The 26,487-nt window shown below is 37.9% G+C and overlaps 1 protein-coding gene across 1 annotated transcript in view; it reads right to left on the reverse strand.

The window, feature by feature from the left end:
• The window catches only part of LOC145664922 (uncharacterized), a 134,168-nt gene that overhangs the window by 44,434 nt on the left and 63,247 nt on the right, over positions 1-26,487 (reverse strand). The window lies entirely within an intron of this gene.

The following is a 26,487-nucleotide window of genomic DNA, read 5'->3' on the forward strand; positions in this document are numbered from 1 at the left end:
TTCGTACCACGAATTCAGTTCTTATTCTATCATTTTCATCAAAATGTGTATAAAGGGTGTTTCAAAACAACATCGACAACGTTTGGGAGGCGATTCGTGACACCAACATAAGACGAAGAGTATAGACCAACCTGGGTGCACAAATGCTTCCTTTTGGAGTTATAGGCTGCCAAAAACATGTAAAAATGAACTTTAAAGGTCCATAGCTCCAATACTATGGGGTCTACCGTACTCGGGTCAAGACTTCACTTAGGAACTAATATGTTCGCTATCCAAAAATACATGTTTCAGAATCTTGCAGTTTTCACGCAACAGTTTTTATAGAGGTAGTTTGGCTATGGGCATATAATTTGAAGTACTCATCAACTTTCTCTATAAAAATTGTTACAGAAGTACCGCAGGATTCTGAAATTTCGATATTTGGATGGGGTTCTTTTAAAAAAGAAAAAAGGAAAATTAAAATTTAATAATAACCGACAACATTTATTTCGGCTCCTTTGTTCTGGTGTAATGGTGCATGTGGCCCCAGGTTCGATTTCAAGTGGCAAAATTTTAATGCGTTATGCCGGTTTCACCTTCTAACTAGATTTTGTGGTGGATAAACTCCGTGCGTGTGTGTTTTCTCAGGGTTCTCCCTTTTCCTCTTATTTTCTTCAATCCACCATCACCGTTTCCTTTAGTGCACACGGAAACGGTGCCTAGCCAGGATGTTTGGGGAGAGCAAGTGCTGTTATAGGTACATATAGAAAAATTACAAACAAAACAATATATAAACATAAAAATATAAAAAAATACAAACATCAAAGTACCAAAGTATATTTTCGGACCTCTTTGGAGGGGCCCGGCACCTCTGGGCTCCCCTTCCCTACGCCACTGGTGTACACTGTACAACTGTGGGATGTAAAACTGACAGATTTTATTTAATTTCATTTTCGATTTCACCTTAAACTATAGGTCCCTTAAACTATAAGGTCACTTAAACTTTCATACAAGATCGGTGTGAGAAGGGACAATAAAGTTTAACAGGAAAACAAACAAACATATTTTGGACGCTCAAAATTTTCAATTATTCAAAGCCAGAAAGCCTTTACATTTCAGCGTTGTGCCGTACATGTCCAATTAAATACTAATATATACTGTATATATATATATATATATATATATATATATATATATATATATATATATATATATATATATATATATACAGGGTGAGTCAAAATAAGTGTTACAAGCCAATATCTCGCGAACTATACATCATATAAGAAAAATATTAAGAGAGAATGTACAATATAGAGGGGCCTAAGAAATGAGTCAAACATTAGGTTTCCCCCGCCCCCCATTTTGGGGGGAGGGGGTGAACGTGAAATTTTCAAATGGGAACATAGGTCGAGTGATACCTCGTTCGAAAGAGCTTGAAAAATTGAACAATTTTTGTAGGAAACAATTTTTGATATGGGGCACCGTTTTCAAGATGGGCCCCAAAAATGGTCCTGTATCCGATAAAATTTCCAGTACTTATAAATAAGTGTTACAATCCAATATCTTGCGAACTATACATCATATAAGAAAAATACTAAGAGACAATGTACAATACAGAGGGGCCTAAGAAATGAGTCAAACATTAGGTTTCTCCCGCCCCCCATTTTGGGGGGAGGGAGGTAAACGTGAAATTTTCAAATAAGAACATAGGTCGAGTGATACCTCGTTCGAAAGAGCTTGAAAAATTGAACATTTTTTGTAGGAAACAATTTTTGATATGGGGCACCGTTTTCAAGATGGGCCCCAAAAATGGTACTGTATCCGATAAAATTTCCAGTACTTATAAATAAGTGTTACAATCCAATATCTTGCGAACTATACATCACATAAGAAAAATACTAAGAGACAATGTACAATACAGAGGGGCCTAAGAAATGAGTCAAACATTAGGTTTCTCCCGTCCCCCATTTTGAGGGGAGGGAGGTAAACGTGAAATTTTCAAATGAGAACATAGGTCGAGTGATACCTCGTTCGAAAGAGCTTGAAAAATTGAACATTTTTTGTAGGAAACAATTTTTGATATGGGGCACCGTTTTCAAGATGGGCCCCAAAAATGGTCCGGTATCCGATAAAATTTCCAGTACTTATAAATCGGAAACGTATGAGTAGGAAACGATTAAACAAAAAATGAAAAACGGAAACATCATAGGCAATGTGGAATGATGTTGTCGTGGTGTCCGCAGGGCCCTAATAATGGGGCTCCGGGACCAATTTCAAAATTATTAATGGGAATATACCTGTAGGTTGAGTGATACCTTGTTTGATAGATCGTGGAAAGCCAAACAGCTTCGTACGAAATTTGTTTTCATTTTGGGCAAGCCTGTTTCAAAATGGCCGCCAAAAATGGTTTCACATTCAGATGGAAAGTGCAGTGTTCAATTTGAGTATTACACGCCAATATCAACGCAACGAACTACGCATCAAATAAGAAAAGTGTTAAGAGTCAATGTACAATACAGAAAGCCTGAAATTTGTGTTAAAGAAGTTCCCTCGTCCCGCTTTTGTATGGAGGGGTGTACATGGAATTTTCAAATCGCAACATAGGGCGAGTGATACCTCTTTGATAGATCGTGAAATACCAAACAGCTTACTACAAAAGTTGTTTTGATTTCAGACAAGCCTGTCACAACAGCATTACCACAACCTAATATCCTGTAAAGTAGTAGGATAACGTTTAGTAATTCTACGGGTATGTGCGATGTTAAAAATTGTAATTTCAATCACTGTAAAGCAAATAATTTCAACACTTACCATGTTACAAATGATGCTCGATATGTCCTCCATCCTGCTCCACCTGCTCCACACACCTCCGTAAGCGGCGGCATAGGGATGTTCGTACATCATGTAGCATCTCTGGAGTGATAGATGCACACACACCTTGGATACGCGCCTTCATATCATCAGTAGTTGTTGGTACGTTGGACATTACCCGATCCTTAACATAACCCCAGAGGAAAAAATCAAGTGGGGTTAGGTCAGGAGATCGTGGAGGCCAGTGAATAGGACCTCGACGCCCAATCCATTTATTCGCCATACGGTGGTCCAATAAGGCTCTGACCTGACGTGCGTTGTGTGCTGGAGCACCATCATGTTGATACCACATTCTTATACGTTCAGCGAAAGGAATATTCTCTAACAACTCCGGGTATAGTACATCACTGATAAATGCGGCATAGGTATCATCAGTAAGACGTCCATCAAAAAAATATGGCCCAATGATATGGTTACCAAGGATGCCACACCATACATTAAGAGACCACCGATGCTGATGAGCAACTTCTCTCTGCCATAGTGGATTTTCCCTAGCCCAATAATGCATATTATGTCGATTTACGTGTCCTGTGTTTGTAAATGTAGCTTCATCGCTAAACAAGATGGTGGATATGAAGTTGCGCTGTCTGTTTTCCATACCTTCCAACCATAGACAAAATTGCAATCTGGCATGAAAATCATTGCCAGATAGTTCCTGATGTAAGATGATATGATACGGATGAAACATGTACTCGTGCAAAATACGCACTACAGATCTTTGGCTAACTCCACTGGCCTGAGCGAGATATCTCGTGGTAACATGTGGGTCTACATGCACTGCTGCCAATATTCCTGTTGCACGTTCTTCATTGGTTGCAGAGCGGTAACGACCCCTACCTCGTCCCCGGACAAGACTACCATGTTGCCGCAAACGTCTCTCCAATCGCAGAAATGCCATGTGAGATGTTTGTTGGCGTTGGGGATAGCGCATTGCATACATTCGTGCCGCGCTACGATAGTTTCTTCTACATTCCCCCAACACCAGCAACATATCTACACAATGATCAAACACCGCCATTGCTCTATTCAAACGCTACCCAAACTAATAATATCAATACGATAGTGTTCGTTTACTTATACGGAAAACTTATCACCAAAGTTTATATCCCGTTCTTTCTACGTCTGCACACTTACACTTACATTTATTACGTTTCCATAGCGATTACATTAATAGTTGACGATCAAAAATAATCTAAAGATATTTCTTTGCAATTTTCTTTTCTTTGTATAAAACGGCTCAAATAATTCGCCTCTGATCCTTGTTTTTTATAAGATGGTACAGATTGTTAATGCAATATACAACGTTATCGTTGTACTATGTTCCGAAGGCCATCGGTTCCATTCCCCAGGCAATGACATTGACGGGCTTTCCTTACTCTAACTGGGCACATGCTGAGATGTTGCCTACAAGTAGGGCCTAATAGGTACCTTCCTATCCCTTTCTCATAGGATTGTAGTGATTGAGGAACGACGTCTTTTTGCGCATACGTATTAGTATTAATCATTGTCTTATTATTTTCATTCATATTATTATTATTATTATTACTAGTTTTATTATTATTTTTCGTATTCTTTTTCTTCTTCTTCTTCTTCTTCTTCTTCTTCTTATTATTATTATTATTATTATTATTATTATTATTATTATTATTATTACGTTATAGGTCGATTTTGCCTCCGAAAATTTTACTTGTTATTCACTTACAGTATGATGATGGAACCTCGTGTTCGACATATTTTTAGGCCTGTTTGTATTGTATACACGACTCCAAAAGTGCATTACCACCTGCAATTCTCCTTTTCCTGCAATAGCAGGCAACCCAAAAATCTCGGCGGTTGGGTTGGTTGCGAATTCGAAAGGCGTTGGACAAAACCTCAATTTTGTCACAAATATATCAGTGTGGCAAACTGCAAATAAGGGAATAAAACAAATTGTTAAGAATGACAATTTTATTATTGTGATGGAGTTGGATGACATCAAAAGTTACAAAATGACTTACTTAAGCAGTTCAAACAAGATGAATGGTAAGAAACAGATATCAGAAGAAAGTATTTCTCTCTTTCCCCCCGCCCCACCCCAAAAAAAGAAACTCATAAAAAGAAAAAGTTACATAATATAAAAGTTTCATATAAAAGCCTAACAGCACAAAAACAAATATCTACACGAAACGAAAAAGAGACAAACACAGAATAGGGGACACCAGTGGCGTAGCAGACTTGCGGCCTTCCCATGCAAGATAATGAGACAAGACCCTAGTTGTAAACCCCATTGTTATAATAATAATAATAATTATTATTATTATTATTATTATTATTATTATTATTAAAAAGTCGTTTCCTTTTCTAAATCTCTGACTCTGCCTCAGAGCATAAATGCATATAGCTATCATATGTGCACCTTTTGTCAATTAGCGGACCCAAAGGCCAAAAGGGATGGAAATCTCCAAGGAAGAGAAACAAAAAACTTTCTTACGGTAAATTCTAGTTCAAAGTTCGAAGTACTTGCTTTTCCACGTGATTTTTTGTTTCTTTCTTCAGGGAACAAAAAAGTTCTAGCTCCTAAGAAATTACATCATATAATATTGCAAATTTGCAAGTGGATGTATTTACATTGCAATGTTTGGTAAAAAGATATTATGATTAGAAAACAATCTTGCAAAAATTAAGTTTAATTTCTTCATCCATCGCAAGTCTTAGGGGACCTTTATACCTCGCATCCCCACTCCCCGAATATCGATTTCGAAAATTTAGAATGATTATATTCATGTCCATATATTTGCGATATCGAATGTTGATATATGATAATATAGTAATCGATGATAGTGATATATCGACATATCACAGGCCCAGATTCCGAGAAGTGATGCTTGAAATATACTGGAATCAACAATCAAATTCTAAATAAGTTTTTCATTTCTGTATCCAATGTTGAGGGGGAAGGGTGGGAGTCTACTTAGCTACAGAGGCCTTTGTGAAAAGTCCTACACGAAGTACCCGTCGTGTGTTCCTAGTATGTCCAATAAGCCAATCCTCCGTTATCCGGATATTGCACACCAATCAGTGGCATCCTTACAAGCTGCACATGCAACATAAACTGAACGAGGATGACCCTGATCGCCGGTTGGAGTTCTGCATGTGGGCTACTGAACAACACGAACTGGATCCTGCGTTTGTCAAAGGCATACTGTTCAGTGACGAGGTGTATCTCACTTTGAACGGGGAGGTTAATCGACATAATTGTCGACACTGGTGTTACGCAAATCGGATCTGGGTTGACCCGAGTCGAGAACATAGTCCAGTGAAGGTGATGGTTTGGTGTGGCATATGGGACACCCGCATCATTGGGCCATTTTTCAGTTACTACACCTTAACTGCACCACAGTATCTGATGCTGTTGCAGGACTTTGTGTTCCCTGCCACACTGAACGCTGACGGCATTTTCCCATCTTATTTTCAGCACGATGGACCCCTCCACACTATAGACTTGGTGTCCGTCAATGGTTGGATGAACAACTGCAACGGAAGTGAATTGGTCGCCGTGGTCACGTGGAGTGGCTGCCCAGATCCCCTGACTTAACGCCCCTTGATATTTATCTATGGGGACATCTTAAGCAGATAGTGTATGCTGAGACAATCCGTGATTTGAGACACCTGGAGGAACGCATCCAACAAGCCTGTGACCAAACTTCAGGAGACATTTCCTCCGTGTGACACTCCAGTCAGAGTGGTTGCAGGGACTACAGTTGTGCATTGCAAGAAATGGACAACACGTAGAACATGTGTTGTAGCATTCAGTATCAAGGTAATTTTCCACCTTTGAACATTAATAACTTCTAAACTGTACAAGATAGAAAAAATACACCACTAAATTCCTGAGCTCAAGCTAGTGTTATTTGATGGGTCATACACCCCCTTCCCATTTAAAAAAATGACGTGAATCCAAAATGGCGGATTTCAAGATGACATACACTTCAAAAGTTGCGGCCCCTCATCAAACCTCTGTTCCCATCATTAGTTTTTACTTTTCCCGTCGATTTTCACTTATGCAGGTGTCCAAGGACTTTTGACTCACCCTGTATATTTTATGTATGTGTGGGAGTACCACGGTGGACATGGGAGGGTAATTACTTGTTTTTTGTTTGATTTTTGCATCAGCATTTTGGAGATGGAATTCCTTGGGGATACACTCATAAAATGCATATCAGCGGAAAGCTTAATTTTTGCAGAACACGTTGCTACTAAAAGTACCTTCCTATCTTAATCAGAGTTTGATATATTGAGGTTTAAATTGAGACACATTAAGGAGCGACCAGAATGTGACTATTTCACACCAGTAGTCGGCTCAAAGGCCGTAATTCTGGAACGATGCATTTCCCGACATATGGTCATCGGAACGTTTTTGCTTGTCTACCAATAAGGAATCCACCCATGAAGTTTTGTCGTACCTTTAGTTACACCCTCTATATACAAGATCCGTTTTGTTGATTTACGAAATCACTCTTTTTTCCTGAAACAATTTACAAAAAGGGTCTTGAATGAGGTGGTCGCCCTAGTAATGACATCCCGTAGCGTCGTTACGTAACACACACAGTATAAATAAAGCTTCAAAACCACAAATTGCAACATTGCAAGTTCTGCCGCAGATAATTCGGTAAGGTGTCTGCTTGTTGAGTGCGCAACCCAGATTCATATCACGGCTGGTACGGTTTGCTTTTTCTCCCTTTCAAAATACGTTTCTATATGTTTATATTTCTTCTTAATAATTACTTTCTTGCAATCTTAAATTAGTCGGGGTTAAGTAGTCAGAAGATTAAAATACATGTATGACTACTTTATCCATGTGTGTGTACTCATATATGTATCTTTACATATTTGTTTCTTTCTTGGGGCCGCGGCGGCTCAGTGGTAGAGCGTTCAACTTTGTTGCTTGGGGTCCAGGTTCGATCCCAGTTCCCGACAAGTGAACTTTGTTATTGGACAAACACCGCGTGCGTGGGTTTTCTCGGGGTTCTCCCGCTTTGTTCATTCCACCATTTCATTCATTACTCATCATCACCGTCTCCTTTAGCCTAACCGGCATAATCGTGGGACGTAAAACCCAAAGATTTCATTAGTTTCTTTTTTTCAACTAGTGTTGCCACGAGACCAGACAGAAACCTTTGATACGAGACAGACTACTTGTCCCGTCTCGTTTCCGAGACGTGACGAGACGTCTCTTGAAATGCCTCGTATCGTCTCATATCTCAAAAATGAAAAGACAGTTTTTGAAATTGTTTAAAAATTTATTAACTCGGAATAAATTATTGCCTTCGAAAGTATACCAGCGTTTATTATTTCAAATGAGGACTATCTTAAAAGAACAAGGAAGACCTAAAGTTATTTTTTAAATGATTCTTACAAACAGCTTTCATTTCTATTTTCCAACCGATTCAAGTTTAAATATTTAGTGATACTGTTCCAGATTCAAGTAAAATGTTAAACCATTCTTTGAGATCAGTGTTTCAGAATATTTCATTCCGAGGGCTGGTGGTTATATCTATGTATAAAAATCCTTTATAAAAATACAAGTTCTCTTAATGCCAGTTTCATCAGCAACTAACCATTGTTCATGAGTTTTCTCGTTCCAAACAAAGACAGAAACGTGTAGGCCTTTTCCTGTACTGAGTTTGAAAGGATACTGGTTTGATAATAAAATTTAGTTTCGTTTTATTGTTTTATGATGTTATTCGAACCAAAGTCATTTTTGAAATCAGAAAGTCACATGGGCCTTCTTATATTTTGAAGTGGCGCCAGAGGTTTCGAAAAAAGGATTTCAGAATAAGTGGGGAAGGCTTGCCTTTCGACTGTACCGACGATATTGACAAATATTTCTGTCATAATAATTCATTACTGGAAACCATTGGCGCCCGAAGAATTTTTAAGGGGATAATCTCCTTGATTGCTATATTACGCCTGATATTTAATATACGTAGTTTGCTATATTACACATATATTTTCGTGAGCAAGGGCGGCCGGGCCCCTTCCCTCCCTTTCGGGCGCCCGTGGTCGAAACTAAGTAGTCGTTGTTTTAAGCAGTGTTTCTTCCAGATATGTTTTTGGGGTGCTGCCCCCTGGAACTCTAAGAGTACCTCCCACGGGGAGACCAAAATAATACATGTATAATAGAATAATACCAGCAGTACCTCCGGAATCCTAAATATACCCTCCCAGGAACATTTTTTTCTGAAAGAAACACTGATTGGAAGATTGTAGTCGTGTTGTGTTGTGCTGATGACCAAACAAAAGTGGTTAAAAGCTGTAATTTTAACCACTTTGTATAACAGCTCCTTTTTGTGGGCCTCATCCGTTCTAGTGTTGCCACGTGACGAGACATTTCTCGTGTCTCGTCTCACGAGACTAGACAGCTTGAAGTCTTCTCTCGTCTCATCTCGTGGAAACACTACTTGCGACCATGTGGGTTACTGCCTCGATCTTGGAAATGTCCTCGAAGGGATTGTGCTATGAATAACAGATTTTATTCGAACTAATTGACTGACTCCGATGCAACATTGTTCGCAACATGCAACATTTCGCCTATTCGCAATGTAATGGAATAGACGAACATACGTTTATATGGTTACATGAAGGCGGTCCCGTGTTCGATTCCTGGTGGGGGCACTCGGTCGAAAAATTTAAAAGTTTTTCAGGCCAGTCACCTTGAATGAGATTTTCCTTGGTTTTCCACATTCACACCAGGAAGATGCCAGGGTGATACCTTAGGTTTCAGATCACTTCCTTTCTTCCCCAATCCTTTCTTCCTTCCCTTTCCCCGGAAAGTGTGTTCGCCTAGAGATGCCCATCCCTTGAACGTGACGGGTTAAATGGTCTCAGATGCCGAAAGCCCAGAAATCTAAATCCTAAATCCTAAATTTACAAAGTTACTTCTGGGAAATATTGTTCTTTCAAAATATATTTCTATATATTGATATTTATTATTATTAATTGCTTTCTTGCATCTTTCATACATTATTCTAGATTAGTTACCATCGGTTAGTTTAGTCACATTATGTGTAGTTAAATACGGGTACGCATGTTTACCGTTTCTTTTCTTTTTTTCAAAATACATTCCTATCTGATCACATGTATTGTTAATAATTTATTTGTTGCATTTTTTAATAATTTATTTCATACACACAACAGATAAAACAACTCATACATTTTAATTACACAGCAAATAGTTCTTTGACATGGAGGGAAATCTCCTTTGGCTATAGGAGCATATAGTATTACCAATGGGGATTTCCCTCATCCACCTTGTAATTCGCACATCGTCAACAGATATAGAACATTGTTGAACATTTCTTGAACCACTTCATCACACTCCTGGCCTTGTGACATGGTGCATTATTTTGTCGAAAAATGCCACTACCGTTGGGAAACATGGTCGTCATCAAGGGGTGTACGTAGTCTGCAAGCAGTGTGCGATACGCGTCGGCCGTCATTGTGCTTTGCTCGAGCTATACTAGATACATGCTCACGTGTATGTCCCCCAGAGCATTATTATTATTGTTATTATTATTATTATTATTATTATTATTATTATTATTATTATTATTATTATTATTATTATTATTATTATTGTGGTGAAGATAGACTACTAATACTGACCGTTAGTGTGTGTAGATGTTCTGTGTTTGTGTCAATGATTTTGAACTAGTTTTATTTCTACAAATAAACTACTATCATATTTATTATTAAACATACTAAGAAACTAAATCAAATAAGTGTATTTGAAGTGAGTATTCTACAGTGATTAATGAACCAAGTTGCATATACGGAATTCAACGCCATCTTGGCATATCTACGCAGAGTTTTAACCAGTGATCGTCGTCTGGGCTCTACATTAATAGTAATTATCTACATTACCGTTTCATTTTTCGTTTTGAACACTATGAATTCTAAATAACACCACACCATTGCAAGAACAAAAACACATAAATAACACGAATCACAACGATTCACCATCACTGTTCACGTCCAAGCAACTCTCGATCCTGTGTTGCCAGTGCCATACAGACGAAAATCATAGTTGCAGAAATACTTTGAACAATGCAAATGTGCAACTTTCAAGAACAATGTAAATACGCAAGTTATGCCTAGTGATTACATTTAAAAATTATCGAACCAGTGACTTTCTAGAAATAATAAAGTAATATTAGTGACATTTATTACCCGATAATATAAACTTACCATCTTAATTTTGGATAATTGTTTTCACGTCGATGGCACAGACCTATTATATCCTTCCAGAAGAAGAAGCCTATTTGAAATTGTGATGCTCGTCCATTAATCACTCAAAATTGCTTAACCATCCTTTTGAACACTTCAACACGGCAATAGGATTTAGACTATCTACCCGGAGTTTTATCGATTATTTCACGATCCATTTAAGGAACTCCACTATATCCAAAACAAACTGTATCCATTCTTTTGTGATTGCATTCAAGGGGGCTCAACAAGGGAGTACCGCCCTTCAATATACTTTCGATACGACGTCCGGAAGCCATCCTTCATCAAACTGTGAGAAGAGATCTTTCAGTGTTACGACTGCTAGTTTGTGTTAGTGCTGATTCAGTGTTTTTCTTTGTTTCTCAAAGTGTTCAATTACGGATGCGTACATCCTTAGTGATTCTCTACATCGAGTTATCGTCACGTAAGCAGTGAAGAGTGAATCTGATAAGGTGCATAAAATTTCAGTTTGTGTTTTAATAAAGTCGATACATATATATCGTTATCTACTCGCTACACGAGTTCCCAGTACTTACTAAATATGCAAACGTAAGAAGTTTACAGTTGCGACCGACATCTATTAAAAAAAAAAAGTAATACTGCTTCGTTTAGATTTTTTTTTCTGTGTTCTTACTGACACATTTTAGGTAGTCTTCATGGTTTACCTACATCATTATGGTTTTAATGGTAACTTTTCCATATATTAAAAAAAAAAGACATAAAACTAGAAACACTTTAATAAAGAACTGAAAACTATTCATGATCAATAATCAACTTTACTATTATGTTTTCGTATACACATTGCATTTGTATTTTTTTCTTGTATATTTTATTATGTTGTGATTAACTATTTTTGTTACAGGGTGATTCATAATTGTAGTTCTATGTTTTGTAAATAAACCGGATTACCATCCGATTTATTTTCTAAAGGGCAGGCAGTGTGGTGAATACATTAATAATTGGCAGGTTAGATAGTATAAGTGTATAAGGACATCGACTTAAGAATCTCTTGAATCGCTTAAAAACCAGACTTCCGTGTATAAGCACATTGCTCTATAGACGTCGCAACCAGGAAATATGGTAAAACTTCAGAGTCAGATATAAGGAAGTCTTGCTACAAGGAAGTCACCTACGAGGTAATTGCATCGATAGGAATTCAGAATATTGCAAGAAATACGGAAGGTAGTTTTCGACCTGCAGATAGAGCTCGAGGAGGAGAGTCTCGACTAAACTCCCGTTTCGGAAAGATCCCGCGATTCAACATCCAAGTCTGTATATTCTTAGTGATTATAATCTGGACACTTCCATAACAAGACCGAAGTACTTCAACAGCAACCAGGTTAGTAGTTTTTCTTGAGATGTCTAAGTTAAGCAATTAATAACAAAACCGAACGATCTTTAGCTTCAACTAAAGCCAATTAAATTAACTTAAGCTTAAACTATAAATCCAACACTTTACGAATGAAATAGGAAGATAGATAGTAGCCACACTGCCCATGAAAAGCCCTAAGTTGTTTACTAATCTAATTGTCACGATAATCAGGAATAAATTATTTAATGATATATGCTAAGCGTATTTATTTAGCTGGTTGTCTGGTTCGCTATCATCGAACCCAGATTGACCGAATTACGGTAATGCTAGCATCGAATGATTAATTACGATCATAAATCATTAACACCGAACCAGACACCACATTATTATTATATTTGAAGTACAATCAAATATCACGACATTAATTATTAGTTTTAATTAACGGAATTGAGCTGAAAATTAAATCTTGATTTCGAAAGATTAACCATTAAGTTTATGCGTTCGGTACCTTTCTAAAGTAATAAATATTGGAATTGGTTTCAAGGCTGAATACTTTCTTCAAAATAATATTAAAAATTATAGAAAGATTTTCGACACATTCGAGTCGACTCAAGATTTTTACGAAAAGTCTCGAGTCGACTCGTGTCTCGGCTCGAAAATTAGAGTCGAGAAATAAATTTGTCTTGACTCGTCTCGAATTTTACAAAGTGTGTCAACTCGAATTTCAGTCCAGATTCGAGACATGTCTCGACTCGTGCGCATCCCTAAATATTCATATTTTAAATGTGCAATACTACCTCGCGAAAAATGACCCCGAAGTTAATTTACCAAAGTCTACTTTCTTCTTGTTAGATTAGTGATCGTGGTTTAGGATAGATTATGTAAAGTCAGACATGGTTATGTATGTTTAAAATTTCGTTTCTTTCTTTGAAAATTCATTCCTATCTGTTCCCATTTATTATTAATAATTTATTTCTTGCATTTATTAATAACTATCAGAAAAACCCATTATTCGCATGGTGGCTGTATTTGGAAGTCAACGCCTCTATAGTATCACCGTTGATTTCAGCGAGTGCGAAAACTTTGGATTTGACATTAATATCGGCCATTTTGGATTACTTTTACATGTCAGTTATCATCTCCGGTACCCTGATCCTCAACTAAGTGGGGTTAATTTAGAAGTTAATGCAATCGGAGTTTCACCATTGATCTCAGCGACCGCCAAAACTTTGAATTCGACACTAATATCGGTTATCTTCTACTACTTTTACATGTCCCTGTAAACGTCTCCTGAGACTTCCTGGTTCGATTTAAAAAAAACGCTTCGTCTTGATCCGGAACCTAGGCCAAGGTACCCAAGATCAAAATTTGGTAACTCTCGGTCCTCTTGTCTGGTCTCCAGGAAGCACACAGATACATACATACAGACAGACAGACACACAAACAAACTTTTTATTTTATTTATATTAGATTAGGTGTATTTCAAACAGTGCTTCTTCCAGAAGTGTTTTTAGGGGTACTGCCCACCCGGAGCTCTGAGAGTGCCCCCCGGAAGAGACCAAAATAATACATCTATAATATAATAAAAAATAGAAAGTTATCGATAGTGCCCCCGGAATACGAAGTGTGCCCCCCCTACCCCCGGAACATAGTTTCTGAAAGAAACACTGATTTCAAACACAACAGATAGAACCAACGGCGCCGACTTTCCAAAATGTATGTGGGTGCATATAAATGGCGGGACGATTTATATGTTTTCAGGGGTCTCGATTTTTTTGATTGATTTCTTTTTAGTTAAAATCTTTTATGAACACTGTCATAAAGAGCTGTGCTGTGATAAAGTAAAATATACCGGTAATATAAGGATAAGTTGGGACTGTCCTAGCTCAGTCGGTAACACGGCTGACTTAAACGTAAAGAAACAGGTTGAAACCCGGGTTCAAGTTTAATTCCTGTAATGCATATTCCCAACATATATAAACGTGGTATTTAGTGTATATTTTCAACAACTTACATGATGCACAATGAGTGCAAGAGGCAGTGATATTATCAAACGTTACTAAAAGAAAATACTACATTCATACAAATTAAAATGAAAATATCATCATAAAAGAAAATAATTTTAATGATATTGCAAAAAGAACTTGCAAGGATTTTGAAAATGTAATCTTTGAGTTTTGCGTCCCACGGATATGCCGGTTAGGCTAAAGGAGACGGTGATGATGAGAGATGAACGAAATGGTGGAATGAAGAAAGTGGTAGGAAACGGGAGTGCCCCGAGAAAACCCACGAGCATGGTGTTTGTTCACCACAAGGTTCACTTGGCGGGGACTGTGATCAAACCCGGGACCCCAAGCACCAGAGGTGAATATTCTACCACTGAGCCACCGCGCCCCCTGCAAGGATTTTGTTGTGGACATAAAGTATAAAGTGACCAACTTAGTGTGTTCCTTGGTTGCCTTTGCAAAAACACATTTGAAACAATCAATTATGTTTTAGAGGTTAGAAATTTTAACTCCCATCTCTATGTTTTAATTGTTTATTTTTTAATAGTGTCAAGCGAGAAATATTTATTTTATTATGTTCATTATGTTTCGAAACTAAAAATCTTGCCTGCAGCGCCCTGACAAGATTATTTGTGTGAGTGCTTTAACCAGGGAACACCAAGGAGGCGGCGCACATAGACAGAACAACCCCTAGCAATTTTTACACAGTACAACGTTGTTTGGCATATAACGTTGCTCCTGTACTAGCGAGTTCCAGCTAGTTAAGCCTTTTATTAACAGCCGGAGGCAGCATTCTGTTATATCGTTGTAGTGAGTGGCGTGTTAAAATACTCCTAGTATCAGTTTTTTCATTGTTCGATTGACCTTGAAGGACCAACAAAGCCTTTCGAGGAATACAAGTTCCCTTTAATTCATGAAGTTAATATAGAAATGACCTTCAAACATATGCTGTGCATAAATGCTGGAAGTCTAATAAAACGGTTTTATCCGTGTGTCTGTAGACCAGAGCCCTACAAAGCCAGGCCCGAAGACGGCCCGGATGGATCTGTATTCTGTGTCCGTCTCGACCCGATCCGGCCCGAATCTCGAGCCGGGCAGAGAATGGGCCGGACTCTAAACTGGCCGGGTACAAAGGAGCCGGGCTCTAAACGGGCCGGGCGTAACCGGCCTGAGAACAACCAAGTTGATAAATCAAGTCAATCCTTCAATATGTAATGGAAAATGAGAAATATGTCGTCATAATATTGCACTGTCTATTTGTCCTTCTCAAATAGGAAAATCGTGTGAAAAGTTACCCAAGGTTTGTTTTCTATATCCCTATACTGTCAGTCTATTTGTTATTTGTGCTTGCTCTGTCCAGCCATGTTTATTATACAATAATACAACTCATGGACGTAAAAGTCTTCTACTACACTCATTAGTGCATTACAAGTAACAGAGAAGATATGTAAAACTTCTACACCGTATGTGATACTAATACTACAACTACTACTGCTAATACTATTATTACTATTGCGATTACGAATGCTAGTGCTAATTGCACTATTGCCGCCACTGCTACTACTGTTACTATTACAACTACTGCTACTACTTATTACTATACTAATACGACAGCGAATACCACTACTGCTATTACTAGTAATACGAAAACAAAACAATGCAAATGAAATCTTTGAGTTTTACGTCCCACACTTATGCCGGCTAGGCTAAAGGAGACGGTGCTGATGGTGGAATAAATGAAATGAAATGGTGGAATTGATAAAGTGGGAGGAAACGGGAGAACGTCGAGAACCCCCACACACGGTGTTTGTCCACCACAAATTTCATTTGGCGAGATCTGGGATCGAACCAGGGACCCCATCCACCAGTGGTGAACGCTCAATCACTGAGCCACCGTTCCAGGAACACCTAATCCGCCCTGGCGTCTTGGTGATTTATTTTATCATAATATTTTGTTATATTTGTAGTATCGTACTATGATATAAAGAATACAGGAACATGTAACATCATTTGGTATCTGGCTTGCTAATTGAACATAACTACAAATTGCACTGATCTTATGAGCACGCCAGTTCACGGTTTTGACCTCCGTGGTCTAAAGGTAGCGTACCAAATTCTACTTAGTAGGTCAAGTACTTGACTTTGTCATACGTTCTTTAGGTAACTACGGCTCAGCCTATATGGATGATGATGGGATGAATTGGTGGAATGAAAACAGTGGGAGGAAGCGGGACCACCCCGGAAACTCCCACGCACACGGTATTTGTCCAACACAAAGCTCACAAAGCATCTGGGTGGTAGTTCTGTACGGATCCAATGAACTACGGAATAACGTAGCAGAAACTCCCTACTCTGTAAATATATACTGCTAATATTCGTAAGTTTCAAGCTTGTAAAAGAACGTAGCTGTTTTGTCTTTCTATTAAGGTTTACGATATTTCTATCGTATCTTGTCTGAGCTGCAAAACGAGAGGTAATACGTTTATCGATTTATGGTTAGGGATTGGTCCTTTAAAACATTTAATTAAATCGAGAGGTGATAGAAACATACTATCCCGCGAAAAACGTACATTTTCTTTTGTGACAGATCATAACACTACTTCAAGTTTCACTATTGAATTCATATTGTTTGGAAATCTTCGTTTCATACTGTGAAACGATACTCACTTCTTTTAGTTTGGTATTGGTACTGGTAACTCCTCTAATATATGCAACAAGTTGAAACTCTTCGTCATAGATTAAAAATGTAACAATACACGTTGAAACCGAGCTTGGCTAACTTCAGCTACTTCTTTTTTGAATAGGAATTGGTGGAAAGTATTCTTGGGATGCTGAATTCTTGGAGGAACATTTCCTTACGACTCTGATATATTTTAAAAAGCCGTATCTTGATATCTCCTATTGTTTTGATTCCTGGAAACAAGAATTGAAATAGGAAATGATAGTTAATTGGAACCACTTCCTGTTGATCGTAAAAAAAAGCCGTATCCTGATATCTCCTATTGTTTTGATCTATGGAAAAAAGAATTGAGATAGGAAGTAATAGTTAATTTGAACCACTTCCTGTTCCGGTAGGGTGTTGACAATAATTATGGTATGTTGCCTAGAGACGGTAAATCGTTTGGACAAAAATGTTCTATCTGTTACTGTTTTTGCTCTATGGCGAGGAACGTTCAAACAGAATATGGCTAATTTTAACAAATTCTGCTTTGATAAAAGCTGCCACGGAGATGGAGGAGGCTATTCTTGAGACGAAGAATCGATTGCAAAAAGCCACTTTTTAATATCTTTTACCATTTTTGCTCTACGGAAATCAGTATTGGAACAGGAGGTACTAATAAATTTGAACAATTTCCAGTTTTAGTAGAGTTATATGGATAGTAGCGATATGTTTGTTGAGAGGCTGAATCGTTTGCTTAAAACTGTTTCTAGCTATCTGATGCCGTTTTCATTCTATAGCGATAAACGTTGAAACCGTTATTGATACCAGAAGTAATAATAAATTCTAACTACAGCCGAATTTAGTATTGTAGATATTTGTCTTTAGACTCTAAATCGTTTGCAGAAACCACTTCTCACTATCCGTTATCATTTTCTTTATATATCGACAAACGTTGAAATCGGAAATGGCTAATTTGAAGCAATTCCGGTTTGAGTAGAAGGTTAACGAAGGAAATAAAATATATTCTTTGGATACTGAATTAATTGCAAAAGACCACATCTTGAAGCATTTACTATTTCTATTAGGCGGAAATTGGAAATTCAAACCGGAAGTAATAGTAAATTTCAATCATTTATAATTTCGGTAGAATATTTTGTGTACCCATGATGTTGACTCTAGATGGTAACTCGTTTTCAAAAATCAGTTCTCGTTATGTTACCGTTTTATGCTATGACGATGAAAGTTGAAACTGCTGTTGAAACCAGAAGTAATAATAAATTTAAACCATTTTCAATTTCAGTAGAGATTGTGAATGACCATGATATGTTGCCTATACACGCACAATCGTTTACAAAAAAGAAAAAAAAGTTTTCATGTATGTTACCGTTTCCATCTATGGGTTAAATGTTAGAACCGGAAATTGCTAATTTGAACCACTTCTGGGTTCAACATAAAGTTAACGGATGAGATGAAACCTATTCTATTCATTGGATGAAGAATCAATAGCAGAAAACCATTTCTCTATACAGGAGCGGATCCAGGACCGACTTCTGGGGGGGGGGCGGCGGGTTGTCATAATGCTACTTTTAAGGGTTCCAAACTCTGGGATGGATTTTATTTATATATAAAAAATAAGAAAGTTTCCTCTTCTGGGGGGCATCGCCCCGATCGCCCTCCCTTGGACCCGCCCCTGTCTCTATATCACTTTCTGTCTTTGCTTTGGTATCTGTCAACAGACACACGGATGAAACCACTCTATAAGATTTCCGACTTTATGCACAGCACAGTTTGGTAGTTTAAAACCTGTCTTTGGTTCCATAAATATTATTAACACTAACATATCAATGATACTCTTGTGTATGATTCAAAAAGTTAGCCGTGAAATTTAATCTAGATTGGAAGAAGTTGTGGAAAGGCCTCTTGCTATAACAGATTTGTGGGTGTTCAGATAAAACCAACATAATATTTCTATTTCACAACGGGTGAGTAATGCATAGGTCATTTCTACTGTATATCAACTTCACGGACCAAAGCGACTTGTGACTTGATGTGAAACCATTTGTTAGTTCTTCAAGGTCAATAACAATAACAACAAAATAGCTAATACTAGCACTACACGCGACCCATTACTTTGATAGAAGAGGCAGATTCAATAGACGTGTTTACGTATAAAAGAAGCCCTCCGGCACTTAGGCTGGGTGGAAGCAACAACATTCTATGCGAAAGAACGCTGTTTGTTCTATCTGTTCGAGTTTGCTTGTGTGTCTGTCTGTGTGCGGCCTGGGGATCAGACGAGTTGACAAAAAGTTACTAAATTTTAATAACTTATACTTTTGTCCAGGCCCCAGACCAGGACCAAGTGGTTTTTATTTAAAAAAAATCGAACCAGGGGTCTCAGGGGAGGGGGACGTTTACCGAGATATGTAATAATATTAGAAAATTGCCGATATTTGTGTCGAATTCATAGTTTTCACCGTCACTGAGATCAATTGTGACACTTCAATTAGCGATGACTTTCAAAATCAGCTACCATTGCGTGCGGGCCGGGGTCACCGGGAGGGGGGAGATGTACAGAAACACGTAAAATAATCCAAAATGACCTATATTAGTATCAAATCCTTAGTTTTCACGGTCGCTGAGATGAATGGTGATTTTTCCAGAGGCGTTGAATTCTAAATACAGCTCCCATCGCCTGGGAGCCAGAGGCGTTCTTTTTAAATTTTGAACCAGGGGGTCTCAAGGGGCGTTTCCCGCGATATGTAAAAGTAGTAGAAAATTACCGATATATTTTCGTTTCGTCGTTCAGTTCGTTTATATAGATATTTTATCTGACCCATGCGAAAAGTGGTTATTTTCAGCTAGTTATTATTAAATGCAAGAAATAAATTATTAATAATATACAGGGTGGCCCAAAAGTACGTATACAGTACCGTACTGATCAGCTCATTGCATTTTATATAATTTCTTATTTTTATCCATCAGGTAAACTTAGTTTCTTTATTATTTGTTCTTAATATGTTTTACTTACATCTTAAGCTCAGAAGAGCCGAAGCAAATAAACTCATACACTAGAATGTTATAGTTGATCAATACAGAGGTGTATGCCTACGTTTGGACTACGTGAACAGATAGGAGTGCATTTTGAAAGAAAGAAACGAAAATGTAAGCATACATAACCGTATTTGACTTTACATAATCTATCCTAAACCGCGGTCACTAATCTAAGATAATGTAGGAAAAAATACAAGAAAGTAATTAATAATAATAAATATGAACATATAAAAATATATTTTGAAAGAAAAAAGTTCCCCTGGCAGAACTTGTTTACTCCAGACTCCGAAACGTTAACCAGAGTTGGAGTGAGTGAGTGAGTCAGTGGCTCGGTGGGTCGAGTTTTCTGAGTGGGACGTGGGTCAAAAGCATGTGACCCACCACCCACCGTGACCCACTGCGACCCATCACCCACCATGACCCACTCTGCTCACTGCATTGTAAACAGCATTTTCTGAACAGCATATTTTTTTCACCCTCGACTCTAGCCATAGAAAGTAAAAACTAAAAAGAAGAAGAACATTGAAGAAGCAGTTGAAGTTAAATTTATATCATGGCAGTCACGGTGGTTCATATCAAGGACTGCCTAATATCAATATTAGGCAGTCAACTAATATCGATCGTTTTCGATAATTTTTAGAAATCAATCCTATATATAGAAAATGCCCCCCCCCCAACAAAAGGGAGTTTTAAAAAATGATATTGAGATTAGGGCCTAACTATGTATATGCCACAAGAGTGCCTGAAGTTCTTTCTTCAATAGAAACAAATGAAAAAGAAGAAAAAAGAAGGCCTTGAAAGTAAAACGTAGACAAATTCACCAGTGCTCAGAAGCTGTCTACAATGCACTGAGCAGAATAGGTTGGTGAGTCACATTAGTTCGGTGGATCAGCGTGGGTCAGAACGGATTGTTTGGTCAAAATGGGTCACGGTGGGTTGTGTGTCGCAGTGAGTCATATCCTGTTGACCCACAAACCCACTTAAAAATCTTAATCCAATTGACCCACTGACACTCCATTATTTCAGTCATTTTTACCGAAATCCAGAACATCAACATTTTCGATTACTTTCCAAAATTGGCCCTGTAGTGGCGAAACGGTCAGTGAGTAGTGGTTGTACCTATTAAATCCTTTTCTCAGAATCACAATAGCTACAACATATCACAGTTTCAGTCATTTTTACCGAAATCCAGAATATCACCATCTTTGGTTACTTTCAAGTGGCCTGGTTGTGGCCAAACGGTCAGTAATTATTGGTTGTACCCATTAGGACATTTTCTCAGAATCACAACATCTACAACATATCACAATTTCAGTCATTTTTACTTAAATGCAGAACATCACCATTTTAGCTTACTTTCAAAAAAGTCATCTCGTAGTGTCCAAACGGCCAGTGATTATTGGCTGTGCACATTAAGACTTTCTCTCAGAATCACAATATCTACAACATATCACAGTTTCAGTCATTTTTACTGAAATCCAGGTCATCAACATTTTCGGTTACTTTCAAGAAAGTGGCCTGTAATGGCCAAACGGAAATTGATTAGTGTATGTGCCCATTAAGACCTTTTCTCGGAATCACAAGATTAACAACATATCACAGTTTCAGTCACTTCTGTCGAAATCCAGAACATCGCCATGTTCCGTTACTTTCAAGAAAGTGGCCCGGTAGTGGCCAAACGGTCAGTAATTATTAGTTGTGCCCATTAGGACATTTTCTCAGAATCACAATATCTACAACATATCACAGTTTCAGTCATTTTTAGCGAAATCCAGAAAATCAACATATTCGATTACTTTCCAAAAAGTGGCCCTGTAGTGGCCAAACGTTGAGTGATTAGTGGTTGTGCCCTTTTCTCAAAATCACAAGATTTACAACATATCACATTTTTATTTTTTCGAAATCCAGAACATCATCTTCGATTACTTTCAAGAAAGTGGCCTGGTTGTGGCCAAAGGTCAGTGATTAGTTTGTGTGCCCATGGAGACCTTACAAGATCTAAAACATATCACTTTTGAGTCATTTGTACCTAAATCCAGAACATCACCATGTTCCCTTACTTTAAAAAAGTGGCCCTGTAATGGCTCAACTGTCAGTGATTAGTGGGTATGCCCATTCAGACCTTTTCTCAGAATCACAAGATCTACAACATATCACAGTTCCAGTCATTTTTACCGAAATCCAGAACATCAACATTTTCGATTACTTTCCAAAAAGTGGCCCTGTAGTGGCCAAACGGTTACTGATTAGGTGTTGTACCATTTTCTCAGAATTACAAGATCTACAACATATCACATTTTCAGTCTTTTTTACCGAAATCCAGAACATCACCATCCTCGCTTACTTTCAAGAAAGTAGCCTGGTTGTGGCCAAACGGTCAGTGATTAGTGGGTGTGCCCATTGAGACCTTTTCTCAGAATCTCAAGATCTACAACATACAGTTTCAGTTATTTTTTTAAGGAATCCAGAACATCACCATGTTCCGTTATTTTCAAAAAAAAAAAAAAAAAGTGGCCCTGTAGTATCGAAACGATCAGTGATTAGTGGTTGTGCCTATTAAATCCTTCTTTCAGGATCACAATATCTACAACATATCACAGTTTCAGTCATTTTTACCGAAATCCAGAAAATCAACATTTTCGATTACTTTCCAAAATTTGCCCTGTAGTGGCGAAACGGTCAGTGAGTAGTGGTTGTGCCTATTAAATCCTTTTCTCAGAATCACAATATCTACAACATATCACAGTTTCAGTCATTTTTACCGAAATCTAGAATGTCACCGTCTTTGGTTACTTTCAATTGGCCTGGTTGTGGCTAAACGGTCAGTAATTTTTTGGTTGTTCCCATTAGGACATTTTCTCATAGTCACAATATCTACAACATCTCACAGTTTTAGTCATTTTACCTAATTCCAGAACATCACCATTTTAGCTTACTTTCAAAAATGTGGTCTCGTAGTGTCCAAACGGCCAGTGATTATTGGCTGTACCCATTAAGACTTTTTCTCAGAATCACAATATCTACAACGTATCACAGTTTCAGTCATTTTTACCGAAATCCAGGCCATCAATATTTTCGGTTCTTTCAAGAAAGCGGCCTGCTTCTGGCCAATGGTCAGCGATTAGTGGTTGTGCCTATTAGGACCTTCCCTCAGAATCAGCAATCTACAACATATCACAGTTTCAGTCATTTTTACCGAAATCCAGGACATCAACATTTTCGGTTACTTTCAAGAAAGTGGCCTGTAATGGCCAAACGGAAACTGAGTAGTGTGTGTGACCATTGAGACCTTTTCTCGGAATCACAAGATCTACAACATATAATAGTTTCAGTCATTTCTATCGAAATCCAGAACACCACTATGTTCCGTTACTTCAAGAAAGTGGCTCGGTAGTGGCCAAATGGTCAGTAATTATTGGTTGTGCCCATTAGGACCTTTTCTCAGAATCACAATATCTACAACATATCACAGTTTCAGTCATTTTTAATGAAATCTAGAAAATCAATATTTTGGATTACTTTCCAAAAAGTGGCCTTGTAGTGGCCAAACGGTCAGTGATTAGTGGTTGTGTCCTTTTCTCAGAATCACAAGATCTACAACATATCACAGTTTCAGTCATTTTTACCGACCTCCAGAACATCACCATCTTCGGTTACTTTCAAGAAAGTGGCCTGGTTGTGGCCAAAGGTCAGTGATTAGTTTGTGTGCCCATGGAGACCTTTTCGTGGAATCACAAGATCTATAACATATCAAAGTTTCAGTCATATTTACCTAAATCCAGAACATCACCATGTTCCGTTACTTTAAAAAAGTGGCCCTGTAATGGCCAAACGCTCAGTATTTATTGGTTGTGCCCATTAGGACATTTTCTCAGAATCACAATATCTACAATGTATCACAGTTTCAGTCATTTCTATCGAAATCAAGAACATCACCATGTTCCGTTACATTCAAGAAAGTGGCCCGGTAATGGCCAAACGCTCAGTATTTATTGGTTGTGCCCATTAGGACATTTTCTCAGAATTACAAGATCTACAACATATCTCAGTTTCAGTTATTTTTACCGAAATCCAGAACATCACCGTGGCCCTGTAGTGGCCAAACGCTCAGTAATTATTGGTTGTGCCCATCAGGACATTTTCTCAGAATCACCACATCTACAACATATCACAGTTTGTCATTTTTACCGAAATCCAGAACATCACCATGTTCCGTTACTTTCAAAAAAGTGCCCTCGTAGTGTCCAAACGGCCAGTGACTATTGGCTGTGCCCATTAAGACTTTTTCTCACAATCACAATGGTTACAACATATCGCAATTTCAGTCAATTTTACCGAAATACAGGCCATCAATATTTTCGGTTACTTTCAAGAAAGTGGCCTGGTTGTGGCCAAAGGTCAGTGACTAATGGTTGTGCCTATTAAGACCTTTTCTTAGAATCACCACATCTACAACATATCACAGTTTCAGTCATTTTTACCGAAATCCAGGACATCACCATGTTCCGTTACATTCAAAAAAGTTGCCCTGTAGTGGCCAAACGTCAATGATTAATGGTTGTGCCTATTAAGACTTTTTCTTAGAATCACCACATCTACAACATATCAGTTTCAGTTATTTTTTACCGAAATCCAGAACATCACCATGTTCCGTTACTTTCAAAAAAGTGGCCTAACGGTCAGTAATTATTGGTTGTGCCCATTAGGACATTTTCTCAGAATCACAATATCTACAACATATTACAGTTTTAGTAATTTTTACCGAAATTAAGAACATCGCGATCTTCGGTTACTTTCAAAATAGTGGCCTCGTGGTGGCCAAACGATCAGTGATTAGTGGTTGTGCTCATTAAGACCTTTTCTCAGAATCACAATATCTACAAAATATCACAGTTTCAGTGATTTTACCGAAATCCAGAACATGGCCATCTTCGGTTACTTTCAAGAAAGTGGCCTCGTTGTGGCCAAACGGTCATTGATTAGTGTTTGTGCCCATTAAGACCTTTTCTCAGAATTACCACATCTACAACATATCACAGTTTCAGTCATTTTACCGAAATCCAGAAAGTGGTTATCTTCGGTTACTTTCAAAATAGTGGCCTCGTGGTGGCCAAACGATCAGTGATTAGTGGTTGTGCTCATTAAGACCTTTTCTCAGAATCACAATATCTACAAAATATCACAGTTTCAGTGATTTTACCGAAATCCAGAACATGGCCATCTTCGGTTACTTTCAAGAAAGTGGCCTCGTTGATTAGTGTTTGTGCCTATTAAGACCTTTTCTCAGAATCTCAATATCTACAACATATCACAGTTTTAGTCATTTTTACCGAAATCAAGAACATCGCCATCTTCGGTTACTTTCAAAACAGTGGCCTCGTAGTGGCCAAACGATCAGTGATTAGTGGTTTCATTAAGACCTTTTCCCAGAATCACAATATCTAAAACATATCACCGTTTCAAGCAATTGCTATGAAGTCCAAAATAACGTTAAGTTCTGCTGTTGTCAAAAATGTGGCTCTGTAGTTACCAAACGGTCAGTGATTGGTGGTTGTGCTTATTGAGACTTTTCTCAAGATCACAGCATCTACAACCCATCACAGTTTTACTGATTTTCATTGAAATCCAGAATATCACTATGTTTGGCTGTTTTGAAAAAAAGTAGCCCTGTAGTGGCCAAATATCAGTGTTTGGTGGTTATGGCCATTAGGACCTTTTCGGAATCACAATATCTATATCACGGTTTTAGTATTTTTGTCCAAAATCTCGAATGTCGTTTTCTTCGGCTTTTTTTTAAGAAAATGGCCTCATGGTGGCCAAACGGCCAACGATTTTTGGTTGTGTCCATTGAGACTTTTTCTCAGGAACATAATATCTACAACATAACACGGTTCCAAGCAATTCCACCGAAATCCAATTTCCATAAAGATTGTTCGCCGTCCTTTCTCATTTCGAAGTAGCATTGCCTCTGCAAAACTTCTCTGTGAAAAACTTCAAAACCCGTATTTTGTACTTTGAAGTCATCTTTGCATCGGCAGAGTATCGTTCCTTTAATTTGGTCCTTTTAAATCAAAGGTACCCTTTTTTAAAAGGGACCCTCTGCTTCCTTTAACCTGTTCTCCGAAAGAAACAAAAAAAACATGTGTGCATTTATTTTCGGTCTAGTATATATGTGCCAAGTTTGAAGAAAATCAGATGAATAGAAATCCTTGTGAAGCTATCTCCTTTATAGTTTCACTTTTTGGACTTGAAAAGTCGTTTGTCCCGAAGTCCTCAATTTCTTTATTACCTCAAATTGCATTGTAAATAAATGCACTTGCAAATTTGCAATATTATAT

This window comes from Thermobia domestica, chromosome 11, assembly GCF_964235325.1.
Source record: "Thermobia domestica chromosome 11, izTheDome1.hap1.1, whole genome shotgun sequence".
Lineage (NCBI taxonomy): Eukaryota > Metazoa > Arthropoda > Insecta > Zygentoma > Lepismatidae > Thermobia > Thermobia domestica.